We start from the raw sequence: 15,373 nt of genomic DNA, 5'->3' as shown, positions 1-15,373 counted from the left end.
CAAACGTGATAAACATGAAATGAAAGTAACGTATGGCATCATTTACCTCAGCCTTGTATTGTTGTGTTGATTTTTAAGTGACATCTCAAGCTTCCTCATTCGCGCTTCGCATATCAGCGATTCCCACTGTACGTGGGATCTGCCAATTTTTTTGAGTATGTGTTGTTTGAAAAAAAAAACGCCTTGGAGGAAAAGTTACAGTCTTTTGCCTTCTGCAGTGTATACTGCTGAAGGTCGTCCCATAGTACGCATACACATTGCAAGCACAAAAAAAAATCGTGGTCCAGTGGTAGCGTAGTTGCACCTAAATGCGGTGTCGTTGCTGCCGTGCGCTGTCCGGTATCGCTTCGGATGTTAATTTGTTTCCTGATCATTGTAAAGTTGCATTACATGGCCAAGGTGTCATCGCCCAAACGATGGCGTTTGTTGTCTGTAGTGCAACTATTTTTCAACATTATTTATCAAAGCGAAAACCTTAAATGCGACTCCAAATGCCAAAGTCGACCGAAGTTCCACGTCGGCATCCCCACGAGTGATGCCAAAAAATCATCACGCTATGGCGTCACAAGTCGCTAAAGCTTTGCCGTCATCGTGACGCCATCATATAGTCACAGTGGCACCACATGATGACGTCATCGTACGACATCACGGCTTCGTCGAACGTAGGAACATCTCAGAGGCAAGGCGAAAAAACCCGAGGTGCCTCCGATCGTGGAGGCAATGCGAAATCAAGTTACGTGCGGAAAGCTTGCGGCTGTCAACGTTCAGCATTCTTTCATTCCGTGCAGGGTGAAAACATCCATTGAGAAGAAAAATACCATAAATTTCTCCTCCCAGGCATCTTAGGTGTGTGTAAAAGAGACCACTCTAGCCTTTATATGCGAAGCATTTTTTAGCGAACTTCGGCGAGTTCAGGCATATCTATCTATCTATCTATCTATCTATCTATCTATCTATCTATCTATCTATCTATCTATCTATCTATCTATCTATCTATCTATCTATCTATCTATCTAGCCCCCTACGAATTTCAGCTTTGCTGGCCGTTTAGATAATGGGATCTATACCAATAATGGTATGGCATAACATGACTGTATTGCGAGGATAAATGACAAGTCATAACTTTAAAGTCACCACACGTATGTCATGATTGGCATGCTATACATGTCACGGTCTTGCCGATGCTGCTGTTGTTTCCTTCACATTTCATATCGCAAAACTGGTATGGTATGACATGAAAGAATGCCGAACGCGACAGGCGCTCACGTGGAAATCATGACATGCGTGTCATGTAAAAACATCACAACATACCACGCTCTTATGCTCTCTTGGTCGTTTCGCTAGCTTCACGTACACCATATTCAATATTACGTGACGTAAGTGGATAATGAAGGTATGTATGCAAACATGAGAATCATGGCATGTGCTTTTTGTTAGAACATAAGTACATGCCATGCTCATGGGGCACTCATGACCGTTTCGCTAACTTCACATATACCTGATTTGCTAATACGTGATGCGAATGTACGAAGAACGTAATTGACGCGTCCAAACATGATAATCATCAAAGGCGTGTCATGCAAAACATGACTACATGCAACGCTCATAGTGCGCTCACGGCCATTTCGCTAGTTTGACGTATACCACATTTAGCGGTACGTGACGGGAATAGATGACGATGGTGTATGACTGGTGCAAACATGATAATCATGGTATGCGTGTCTTGTGATAACTTGACTACATACTACGCTTTTGATGCGCTCGCGGTCGTTTCGCTAGCTTTACATATACCAAAGTTGGCATTTCGTTAGGAGAATAGACGATGAGCACAAATGCAAGACGCAAACACGATAATCATGGCATGGAAGTGATGTGCGGCATACTTTACGTCCACCTCGTAACGTTGTGCTGATTTTATAGTGACAATTGAAGCTTTCTTATTCGTGCTTCGCATAACATCAATTCCCCCTGTATGTGAGATCTGGCCATTTTTAGATGCTCATTTGAAACATGCATTTTTTATGAACAGCCCTATAGAGAATTAACATACAATGAGGTCAAGAGAAGTACAGAAGATGTTAATCGAAGTAATTGCTATAAAAGTGTGAAGATAGAGAAGCAGACGAAAAAATCACTTGCAAGCACCACATCCCAATCGTGTGACCTTCGAATGTCACGGTACATGCTTTACCAGTGAACTTTATTATATTAGCACTAAAACCTGGAAGCCTCAGTAAGAACCTCCTGTTGCCGTCGGCGAGTGTGAAGCACTCATTTTGCCAGTTCGAGTCATGTAGCGTGAGATGTTATTAGGGCGGGCAGCTGAAAAATGATTGCTCGCATACCACCTCAAGGCATCAAGTCTCTCAGAACGAGAACTTTGCTGTAAAAAAAGCAAAATAGTGTGAATTTATGTGCTTGTTTTCTTTGTTAGACATAATATAAATTATAAACAACTGACAATGATGCGAAAAGAAGTATATGGGAGGTTATTTGGAGTAATAGAAATGTAAACGCGTGAAAAAATTATTGAAGGGTTGAAGGTCGCAGATTCAGATGCGGCCGGTGGCAAGCTATCTTGTCATGTCGTTTGGTCGCTTCATATTTACTTAGAAGTGTGACAGTTTGGGCTAGTTTGTCTGACATGATCGTAGATATAGTGCGAGAACTTTTGTCGTTGTTGTGTTCTCGCGCTATATCTTCCTTCAAAATTACATTGCAATGACACTCCTATACTTCCGTAGTCATCATGGTCGGTTAGTTCGTTATAATAATGCGTCTAACAAAAAAAACTACCCTTTAAATTGGCACTTCTTTTCTCTCTTATCCAGTGCTTTAGAGGTAAAGCGGAGGAAGGGGAATACAGTCAAATGCTTGGTAGCGAACTCCGCTGAACACGTGGGATAACACTGCCTGGTTGCGCCTTCGATGTGCCGCAACACCATCGTCGTAGACCCTTAAGCTGGGCCGGTGAACACGCACAGACAACTTATTCACCTCACTGCGCCTGCAGCAGCCTCTACTTGATATAGACTCCCATGCTATCCGCATAAGTGGCCGCCGTTGTGAAAACTCGTCTTTAGGGGAGTCACTGAACTATGCTGGTCGGCCGATTAGTGCATTGTTATTGTGGAGCACAGACACTGCTTGGCGTTAGTTTATTACAGGGGCCCTCTAACACTTTTAACAACCTCACTGTTTTGCATGTTGCTCTAGCTGGTCATGTGCCCTTGAAGCTTAAGAGATAGTGCCGCAAGAACAGCAGCGATAGAGGCACGCCGTGCAAAGTTATTCATCGTCATATACAATGCGTAAAATACAGTATTCGCACAATATAGCTTAAAATACAATGATATAGATGCTTGCCCTGTACGAAATTTTTGCGGGCTTACCCAACTATGTTTCTCTTGCCTTGTGACGTTGGAAAGCTGCCCAACGAAATAAACTGATTAGGATTAGGGTGTTTTAGGTAGCCGATGGATCTGGCCTTGCATATTTTGCAGGCAATTGCGCCGCCCGGTTTCCTGTTTACTAATTGTTACTAACATTCTTTCGTTTGTTTGTTTTTTTTAACCAAGTATGAGCAGGTACTTAAAAGATCGCGCTTAGTGCGACGAAAGCCTGCATAACCCGGCTGCTTTAGTGCTATTCCACATCCTGTATGATGCCGGTGCCCTTTATCTCATATCACTATACCCCAAACCTAAATGTCGCTCAACACCAGTCATGTTCGAGGTCTGTAGCACTCAACAATTTTGAGAGAAGTTGTGATACGTGCTTCCTGAAAAGCCAGTGACCATACGGAAACACAATATCAGTCACGCTGCCGCATGGCGAACCCAAACGTTGCAGTTCCTCAAATAAACCTTGCGGTTCCTTCTTAAGCTCATGACACTTAAGCAAATAGTGTTCTATATCACCACTTTCCTTCTGATTCGGGCATAATGGCGTCGGGGAGAGACTGGTCTTCTAGAACCATGCTGATGTACGCGCTGATCCCGTTCAGATGCGATGAAGCAAGCAGGCCTCTTTCCTTGATGGCCCTTTTGTCACAGATTGATAGCTGGTGAGGCAGCATCCATAACGAGTGGAAACACTTGTTAAGAGCTTCGCGTAAAAGACACAGATTTTTTGGGAGGGAACCTTCTTTGTTGGTTTAAGTTCCAAAAAACTCCAGGCAAAACTGTTAGCCACCTCATTACTTGCTATACCAACATGTGATGGAATCCATTCAAACTTTATATTCAGACCAATGTCATGCAGAACTTTAGGGATTGGCAATGGTCTTTGCATGTATCGATCCAAAACCAATTCGTTTTCAGGCGCTGCAAAGTTGCCTTACTGTCGGAAAACAGAACGACTTGTTGCTCCTTACAAAACATCAGTGTTTTCAGGGCAGCCTGAAATGCCACGCTTTCACATGCTGCCGCGCTGCCAAGGACACCTTTAGAGACGAGGTCACTAACGCTGCAGCGCTTGATACGCACTCTGTGTCAACTGATGTATCGGTGAAAAATTTCGAATGGTCGGCGTACTTTTCTTCAATGTATTCAAGTACCGAAGAAAGCGCTTCTTCTGTGTGTGTAGAACGCTTGCTGGGCATCCGTGGAATCGTCACCTGAAAGTCGACATTCTCACGTGACCAAGGTGGGTCTCTTCGAAACTGTCGGTGTTAGGGGAATCCGATGCCAAGATAGTGAAGGATATTGAGGTTCACGAGAGCTCGTGATTCTGTGTGTCACTGAAAGCAGCTTTCATGCCTTTACAAGGCAGTCCCAAAGCAGCTTTCATGCCTTTACAATGAAGTGTTTCCAGCCGTTCGTACTGCAGCTCACTGGGAGAGAATAGAAACAATTGTAAGAGCAGACAATGGACAATTTATGCCACGTGTAACCTTATCATTTATGTTGGGTGTCCCGCAACCTTGTTCCTGCTGTCCTCTGAAGAATGTGTACACGGTGTAACAGCGGTGACATTGTCTTGTCTACTGCACGTTGCCAATTCAGCCTATAATCAAGAGTGACTCCAAGAAAGCTCGTGTACTTAACTTGCTTAAGTGGTACACCAGAAAGTAATATTTTCATCCTTGATTTTCGTCTTCGCATACTTGGAAATAGCATGAGTTGAGACTTCTGTGCCTACCGTACAACACGCTTGCATGCCTTATTAACTGTTATGTCCAAAGTAGTAAGGACGCCGTGGCGATGATGACAACTATAGTGGTAATTAAAAAAGGAAGTACACGTGCAAAACGAAATAGTTCGCGAACGCTTCTACAGTATTCTGTAGCTTTATTTTTCTCTTTTTGAATTACGTCTACATATCAACGCTCTCACGTTTCTTTCTTTACTTTTCTTTTAATTTCAACTATGGTATTTCTAGCGCGTTTCCAAACGTACCGTGGCATTCGGCGCATTCATTGACCAACTTGACAGTTTTGAAGCAAGAAAAGTCGGAGATCTTTATTTTCTCCCGCTTCGAGGGAAAAATCATGCTAAATAAAAAATAAATCCCCGTTTTCGTACAACACAGCGCTACTAATGAACGTTACATACATTGAATCACAGGTTGGCGCTTTCCGTTGTAAATTCTGCTCACCATACTTCTGGCGAGCCCCACTACGAGTTTCAAGCGTTAGAGAGGCCCTTCAAGGAACCGACTGTTAAGCACTTTTTCAGTGAAATCTATTCATCATCATCATCAGCCTGATTACGTCCACTGCAGGACAAAAGTATCTCCCATGTTCAGCCAGTAAACTCGGTCCTGTGCTTGCTGCTGCCAATTTATACCAGCAAACTCATCTGCCCATCTAACCACCTGTTTCCCCCCTAACCCCGTTGCCTTCTCTGAGTGTCCAGTTAGTTACCCTTAATGACGAGTGGTTATCCTGTCTACACGCTACATGCCCCGCCCTTGTCCATTTTCTGTTCTTGATTTCAACTATGATATCCTTAACCCCCGTTTGTTCCCTAATCCACTCTGCTCTTTTCTTGTCTCTGAAGGTTGTGCCTACCATTCTTCTTTACATTGCTCACTGCGTTGTCCTCAATTTAAGCTGAACCTTCTTTGTAAATATCCAGGTTTCTTCTCCGTAGCTAAGCACCGGCAAGATACATCTGTTATATACCATCCTCTGGAGATATATTTGCAATTTGCCTGAGATAACTTAAGAGTGCTTGCCAAATGTGCTTCACCCCATTCTTACTCTTCTATTTACTTCAATCTTGTGGTTCGGCTCCACGCTTATTACCTGCCCTAAGTAGACATAGTCTTTTACAAATCTAAGTACAGTATTACTTATGTCGAAGCGCTGCTCTCTTTCGAGGTTGTTGCACATTACTTTTGTTTTCTGCAGATTAATTTTAAGACCCATCTTTCGGCTCTTCTTGTCTAACTCCGTAATCATGTGTTACGATTCGTCCCCTGAGTTACTCAGCAATGCGATGTCATTGGCGAAGCGCCGGTTATTAAGGTACTTTCTATTAACTCTTATCCCTTACTGTTTCCAATCTAAGCTTCTGAAAACCTCCTGTAAGACCTCGGTAAATAGCATTGGCGAGATTGTGTCCCCCTGCCTTACACCCTTCTTGATTGGTATTGTGTTGCTTTCTTTATGAAGCACTATGGTAGCAATTGATTCCCTATAGATTTTTTCCAGGATGTTTATATATACTTCATCGACGCCCTTATTCTTCAGTGTCTGCATGACTGCGGATATTTTTACTGAATAAAACGCCTTCTCGTAATCTATAAAGACTATGTATAGTGGTTGGCTATATTCTGAGCATTTCTCTATTACCTGATTGATAGTATGAATGTGGTCGATTGTTGAGTAGCTTGTTCTAAATCCGGCTTGTTCCTTTAGTTGATTGAATTCGAATGTTTTGTTTCCTCTGTTAGCAATCACTTTTCTAAATAGCTTGTATACTACAGAGAGCAAGCTGATCGGCCTGCAATTCTTCAAGTCCTTGTCATCTCCTTCCTTATGTAATAGGATGATGTTAGCATTCTTCCAAGACTCTGGTACTCATCCCGCAGGAGACACCTCGTAGACAGGGTGGCTAGTTTTTCTAACACAATCTGTCCTCCATCTTTCAGCAGATCTGATGTTACCTGATCCTCCAGCAGCTTTGCCTCTTTGCTTGCTCTCCAAAGCTTTTCTGACTTCTTCTATCATTACTGGTGGGGTGTCATCTGGGTTACTGCTAGTTCCTATAGTATTAAGGACGTGGTTGTCTCAGCTACTGTACAGATCTCTGTGAAACTCCTCCGCTATTTTAACTGTCCTATCTGTATTGTTAGTTATTTAGCCATCTTTGTCTCTATGTGCATTTATTCGATTTTTGCCTATCCCACGTTTCCTCTTCACTGCTTTGAAGCTTTCTCCGTTTTTCGGAGCGTGTTCAATTCTCTCCAAGATATGCCTTCTTACATCAGATATATTACGCTTATTATTCAACTTCGGGAGCTCTGCCAGTTCTATTTTGTCTGTTGTGCTTGATATCTTTCATGCTTTGACGTTTTTTTATGAGATTCTTTGTTTCTTGGGAAAGCTTGCCAGTCTCCTGCCTAACTACCGTGCCTCGAACTTCCACTGCACACTCCGTAATAATACTCATCATATTATCATTCATCGTATATACGCTAAGGTTGGTTTCCTGAATGAGAAGAGAACCGAGTACGTGTTCTGAAGTGAGACTCTGAATTCCTGTACTTTCCCCACTCAGTGCTAGTTCATGGTTTGGCTTCTTGCGCATCACTTTCTGTTGTTCCTTCTTCGAGTCTAGGCGAACTCGAGACCGTACCATTCTATGGTCACTGCATCGTACATTGGCAACCACTTCCACATCCTGCACGATGCCTGGTTGTCCACTCACTATAAAGTCTATTTCGTTCTTAATTTCACCATTAAGGCTTCTTCATGTTCAATTATGGTTTCCTCGTTTTCAGTAAAAAGTATTCAAAAGCCGTAAACTTTTGCGCTCTTCGAAATTTACCCGTAGCTCTTTGACATTTCTAGTACTGATTCCATAATCTCCCACTGCCTGGTCTCCAGCCTGCTTCTTCCCTACCATTGCATTATTGTCTCCTATCAGTATAGTATACTGTGTTTTTGCCTTCCTCATTGCCGATTCCACGTCTTCATAGAAGCTTTCAATCAAAGCGTCATCATGGCTTGATGTAGGCGCGTAAGCCTGTACGACTTTCATCTTGTATCTCTTATTGAGTTTATTTACAATACCTATCACCCTTTCAATAATGCTATAGTATTCCTCTATGTTGCCAGCTATGTTTCTGTGAACTAGGAACCCCACTTCCAGTTTTCTTCTGTCAGCTAAGCCCCGATAGCAAAAGAAGTGCCCATTCTGTAGCATCGTATAGGCCTAATCAGTCCTCCTAACCCCACTGAGCCCTATTTTATCCCATTCAACACCCTCTAGCTCCTCGAACAGTACAACTACACTTGCCTCACAAGATAAGGGTCTAGCGTTAAACGCTTCCAAGTTCAGGTTCTATCTCTTATGAGATCATAACTCGGGTCACGCGTAGTTGTCAACCACCACCGCCCCCGGTGTCCGTAACCACATAGCATGACATTAGAAAAAAAAACCTACCATAAACTACACAGTGGGGCTCAAATCCCCTCTTGTAGCCAACACAGTATTCTATCACTGAGCCACACCTTTTTTCTTCTTTCTTTATTGCCTGTGTACATACAACATTCTCAAACAAATTTAGGTCACCGGTGATCGGGGCTTGTTGGCAAACTTGCTTTAGCCAGGCTTGATGTTGGGAAAGCAATCGCGTTAATGCGACTTATAAAGCGTTTAAAACAGTTAAAGAACAACCAGTCATCCTACAATGTGAATAACGTAACGAGTGGGTCGACCAATGCCCCAACCCATTACAAAATGTTGTTCGTGTTCCCCTATTAGGTGTGGTCCATACCCACTTCAGCCATAATTTCTTATCGTCGTCAGCCACTGCATTATTATGTCGCACAAAATTCATTCGTAGTGTTTAGCGGATACGACGTTTCTCAGAATTACGAAACATAGCATTGTGAATGCCGGTCTATATTCAGAAATAGCGAATGCAAGCCTACTGGCCATAAAATTTTATTCTTAATGCCCTAGTGGGTATCAAGCAAGTTTGCTTGCAGTATTTACCAAATGAGTGTTTTAAAAGGCTCTGAAAGTCCACTCTTTCAGCTTTCGCTATGACGGTCCTGCGCTTTCCGCACAGGCTTGGCTTTTTATGTCTGTGATAGGCAAAATGAGAGGTGCCCTTTAAAAGACGCGCGTTCCCGTTTATTGCGATAGCAATTATATGGACACTCTCGGCTATATTTCGCCGCTGGCGTAGGTGTCATGCACCGTATGCACAGTATATATATATATATATATATATATATATATATATATATATATATATATATATATATATATATATATATATATATGTATATATATATATATATATATATATTGTTAAGGCATTTATTAGCCGGCAACCAGCAACGAGAATATATAATGGCGACAGTCACGGCCAAGCACAGGCTCTCAGCGCGAGCGGCGTCCTTGCTGGGTAGCCCCACTAGGAGGTACTCAAGAGTTCGACCCATTTTGGAGTTCGGAGGCTTTGCTACAATTACCCCGGGGTCGAAGAGGGTGCCGCCTGGCGACCTAAATGCTTGTTACTATGAGCGGGTCATAATAAGCCTTCAGGCGCTCCATGTTGACGATGTCACGCCCACGGCGGCGCATGTCCGAAGATTGTTGAACGGGTTCGATCAGATAGTTGACGGGTAAGGTGCGCTCGATGACATGGTAGGGGCCTTCGCATTTGGGAAGTAGTTTGGAACAGAGGCCAGCTACAGAGGTCGGGATCGAAAGCCATACAAGCGCACCAGGAAGGAACGTGGGCTCAGAAGTGGTGGAGCCATCACGAATACTCTTCTGCCGCTCTTGCTCTAGCGTCGTAAAAGTCTTGGCAAGCTCGCGACACTCTTCAGCAAGCCTGGCTGTCTCGGATATAGGTGTACACTCTGATGGATCCGGCGTGTACGGGAGTATCGTGTCCATGGTGTGCAACGGGTGCCTTCCGTACAGCAAGTAGAAAGGTGAAAAACCAGTTGTGCTCTGAGGGGCGGTGTTGTAGGCGTAGGTGACGAAGGGCAGTATATTATCACAATTAGTGTGGTTGGCAGCGGCGTACATAGAAAGCATGTCGCCGAGGGCGCGGTTAAAGCGTTCGGTAAGGCCATTCGTCTGTGGGTGGTAAGCAGTAGTTTTGCGGTGGACAGAGTGGCACTCTGTCAGAATGGCTTCGATGACTTCCGACAAGCAGACACGGCCTCGATCGCTCAGAAGCTCTTGGGGTGGTCTGTGGCGCAGTATGAATCGATGCAGCAGGAAGGACGCAACATCGCGCGCAGTAGCCGCAGGGAGAGTGGCGGTTTCGGCGAATTGCGTTAAATGGTAAACGGCAACGATGGCCAAGTGGTTACCAGCCGAAGTCAGAGGAAGTGGTCCATACAAATCGATACCTACGCGCCCACAGGGACGGTCAGGGCAAGGTAACGGTTGCAGACCGGCGTGCGACATGTGTGCTGACAGTTTATGGCGTTGGCAAGTGAGGCAAGAGCGAACGAACTGCTGCACGTAGCGGTACAACCCGCGCCAGAAGTAGCGTTGTCGAATGCGGTGGTAAGTTTTGGATACCCCAGAGTGCGCACAATGCGGATCATAATGGAAAGATTCACATATCTCCAACCGCAGACTGCGGGGTATGACGAGTAACCACTGCCGGCCATCGGAGTCGTAATTGCGTCGGTGTAGGAGGCCGTCACGGATGGTGAAATGGTGAGCTCGACGACGCAAGGCATGCGTGTATGGTGTTGCGGACGGATCAGAGAGAAGGTGATAAGCGGGGCGATCCAATTATCCTTTCGCTGTTCGGTAGCGAGGATGTCAACATCGATGGTAGATACCGCAATTGAGGTTACTGAGCAGGGCACGCCGTCTTGAGGTAGAGAGGAGCGTGAGAGGGCATCAGCGTCAACATGCTGGCGTCCGTTGCGGTAGAGCACACGGATGTCGTAGTCTTGTAAGCGAAGAGCCCAACAGGCGAGACGGCCTGAGGGATCCTTCAATGATGAAACCCAGCATAGTGCATGATGGTTGGTGACGACATCGAATGGGCGACCATACAAATCAGGTCGAAACTTTGTAAGGGCCCAGACGATCGCCAGGCACTCTTTCTCCGTCACGGTGTGGTTTGTCTCGGCTCTCGTGAGCGTACGGCTTGCATATGCTACGACATATTCAGGGAATCCGGGTTTTCGCTCTGCCAGGACAGCGCCGAGGCCTAAGCCGCTGGCGTCCGTGTGCACCTCCGTTGGGGCTGTAGGGTCGTAGTGGCGTAGAATGGGAGGCGACGTCAACAAATGGCGGAGCTTCGCGAACGCGTCGTCGCACTCGGATGACTAGGAATTGAGGGGCCCGTTACTTCCAAGGAGCTTCGTCAGCGGTGATAGGATCGAGGCAAAGTTTCGTATGAAGCGTCGGAAGTATGAGCACAGGCCCACGAAAATACGCAGTTCTTTGACAGTTGCAGGTTTGGGGAATTCGGCCACGGCCCGAAGCTTGGCAGGATCAGAAAGAATGCCGTCTTTAGACACGACGTACCCCAGTATGGTGAGTTGCCGTGCTGCAAAGCGGCACTTTTTCAGATTTAGTTGCAAGCCGGCATTGCTCACACTTGCGAAAACTTCTTTCAGACGTTGGAGATGCGTGGAGAAATCCGGAGCAAAGACAATGACATCGTCGAGGTAACACAAGCACGTGTACCATTTCAAGTTGCGCAGAACGGTGTCCATCATGCGCTTAAAGGTCGCAGGTGCATTACATAGACCAAACGGCATCACGTTGAACTCGTACAAGCCGTCTGGCGTGCCGAAGGCGGTCTTTGGTCGAGCGTCGTCAGCCATGGGTACTTGCCAGTACCACGAGCGCAGATCGAGAGAAGAAAAAAAAATCGGCTCCTAGAAGGCTGTCAATCGCGTCATCGATGCGTGGCAGTGGATAAACATCCTTGCGAGTGATCTTATTGAGCCGTCTGTAGCATACAGATAACCGCACAGAACCATCTTTCTTTGCAACAAGAACAACAGGAGACGCCCATGGACTGTCCGAGGGCCGAATAACGTCGCGTCGGAGCATATCGTCAACCTGATTATTAATTACTCGACGTTCAGCTGGCGACACGCGATATGGATGTTGCCGTAAAGGTGGATGGGCACCAGTGTCGATGCGATGCGTAACAACGGACGTGCGACCGAGAGAACTTCGCCCGACATCGAAAGAGGACGATATTCTTGCAACAGGTCTAGAAGTTGGGAACGCACAGTGTACGGCCGTAAGGTTGTCAGCGATGGAGGGGCCAAATACATCAGCAGATGAAGAATCAGAAGTGGAAACAGCATTGATGGTACGCGACCTGGGACAGCGCGTGTCATCGGGTACGTCCAGGACTTGTGCGTCGTCGACTGGTTCCACTCTGCCGAGACATTCCCCAAGAAGCAAGGTAACAGTGTACGGGGACGGGTTGGTTACAAAAATAGCAGCGTTGCCCTGGTTGACTTGCACGGTCGCGAAAGGTACTAGCAACCCTTTCCTGCTGCAAGCGTGGTCAGATGGCAAAACGAGTGCAACGGTGTCGCAGAGACCGGCGCAGTAGAGAGACACGGCCAACGTCAAGTTTGGAGGCACTGTTGTATCGTCTTCCGTTAGAATCTTGCTCAGTGTCGAGGGACTGTCTTCTGGCGTCAAATGCGAGAAGGGTGAGAGCTCAATTTCGGCGGCGGCACAATGGATGACGGCGACATGGCGGGAGAGAAAGGATGAATACGATGCAAACTTGCACTACGGAGGAACAACCCAGACAGTGGCGTCGTCACTTTTCGAAGCAAGCGGCAGAGTTTTTCGTCCATACTTGATACGGCAGCTCCGGTGTCAATAAGAGCCGATGCACAAACACCGTCCACAAGCACGTCAATGACATTCGAGGGGCTGCTCTGAGGGCTTTCACATTGCGATAGCGTCGCAGTCCTTGCCTCGGGGACTGTGACGACTAGTTTTCCCGCTCATGAGCAGCCGCACTTGGCTGCATAAGGGACAGCAAACGACGTCTTGGAGACGGCGATCTTCGAGATGGACGTGGGCGAGACCGAGGTGGCATAGACGGCGGTTCTTCGCTATAAGGGCGGTTGAGTTGGCCAGCACCAGGTGAAGAACTTGGAGCCGGCTGAACGCGATGGCAATTACGGGCCACGCGACCGGCGTAACCGCACGTAAAGCAGATGGGCCGGTTGTCGGGTGTGCGCCATCTGTTCACTGGGGTAGGTCTCCCCCATGTCGCAAGGGCCGATGGACGGAACGGTGGCTGCATGGTGGGCTGAAGCTGAGGCTGAGGGGTTACGTCAACATACGTAGCGGGCATACCCGCTGCAAAGGACGGAGGTAGAGCGGCAGCTTCGGCGTAGGTCAGAGGGGCGGGTGCTGGAACAACTTGGGGCGGCCTGGCGACCACTTGCGCATAACTCAGGAGCGCAGGAGCCGGAGGCTGTGGGGGGTGGTACGCAGGCATTACCTCCGCTAATTCCTGTTCAATCGCTCGACGAATGGGAGGGAGAAGGGTAGTAGCCGATTGTAGAACAGCCGGTTGGTGGGCAAAGGGCAGGAGCGAGAACTGACGCGCGATTTCCTCACGCATGAAGGACTTTAGGTCTGCCATCAGCGCCACTTCGTCACAACTGGCCTCCAAGTTAGCAAGCGTTGCAGCTCGTGGTGGGGAGCGTCGGATCATCGAACGTTGCCGGCGGAGGTCCTCGTAGCTCTGGCACAGTGTGATGACCTCAGTCACTGTGCCGGGGTTCTTGGCGAGCAGCATCGTGAAGGCATCATCATCAATGCCTTTCATGATGTTTCAGATCTTGTCAGACTCGGACATGGTGTGATTAGATTTGTTGCATAGGTCCAGGACATCTTCAATATAGCTGGTGAATGACTCACAAGCTTCCTGAGCACGTTCACGTAAGCGCTGCTCGGCTTGCTGCTTGCGAACAGCAGGGCGGCCGAAGACGTTGATGATTGCGGTCTTAAAGTCGGACCAGGTGGCAAAATCGGACGCGTGTTTATTGTACCACAAACTGGCAACACCCGTAAGGTAGAACACCAAGTTGGTCAGCTTGCCGTCCTCGTCCCATTTGTTGGGGATGCTCACGCGCTCGTAAATGGCGAGCCAGTCCTACACGTCAGTGCCATCAGCGCCAGTGAAGATGGGTGGATCGCGGATTCTGGGGACACCGGGGGACACCGGGACAAGGGGGTGGCATTGGAGGAGGCGTTTGCTGAGAATCGTCGTGGGACATGGTAGATGGCAGGGTACGTGATCCTAGCTCCAAAGGCATAGACGGGGATCACAGTACTCTCCACCAATTTGTTAAGGCGTTTATTAGCCGGCAGCCAGCGAGAATATATAATGGCGACAGTGACGGCCAAGCACCGTCTCTCAGCGCGAGCGGCGTCCTCGTTGGGTAGCGCCACTAGGAGGTACTCAAGAGTTCGACCCATTTTGGAGTTCGGAGGCTTCGCTACAATATATATATATATATATATATATATATATATATATATATATATATATGCCCCGCCAAGGTGGTCTAGTGGCTAAGGTACTCGGCTGCTGACCCGCAGGTCGCGGGATCAAATCCCGGCTGTGGCGACTGCATTTCCGATGGAGGCGGAAATGTTGTAGGCCCGTGTACTCAGATTTGGGTGCACGTTAAAGAACCCCAGGTGGTCAAAATTTCCGGAGCCCTCCACTACGGCGTCTCTCATAATCATATGGTGGTTTTGGGACGTTAAACCCCACAAATCAATCAATCAATATTTATATATATAAATATATATATATATATATAAATGCGTAAACGAAAAAAATCCAGAAAACAGATTGTGGCGCGCAAGATCTATCGTGGGACCTCGGACCTCCACACCATGAAAGCGAGGCGTTAACCACTGAGCTATCGAAATGTACCTACTTCAACGTTCAAACGGGAAGCTTTTCATATCTACCACTTACCGCTGTTGGCGGGAATCTCAGGGCGGAACTATTGTGTTTTCAGCATTATCAGCAAGATGGCGCAGTGAGTGCTCTGCAGCTCTAATCTCTCACGCGTATTTCGGCCAACGTGAAAAATAAAGGCGTGTACGCTCAATCACGAGCCCTTATCTTGCAGTGGGGAGAGTCGTACGTCTTTGAGTTCCGTAGGAACGATTCTCTTGTAGTTACCGGGCGCACAAAGATC

This window comes from Rhipicephalus microplus, chromosome 4, assembly GCF_043290135.1.
Source record: "Rhipicephalus microplus isolate Deutch F79 chromosome 4, USDA_Rmic, whole genome shotgun sequence".
In the NCBI taxonomy this organism is placed as follows: domain Eukaryota; kingdom Metazoa; phylum Arthropoda; class Arachnida; order Ixodida; family Ixodidae; genus Rhipicephalus; species Rhipicephalus microplus.
Note: the sequence above shows the minus strand (reverse complement) of the source record.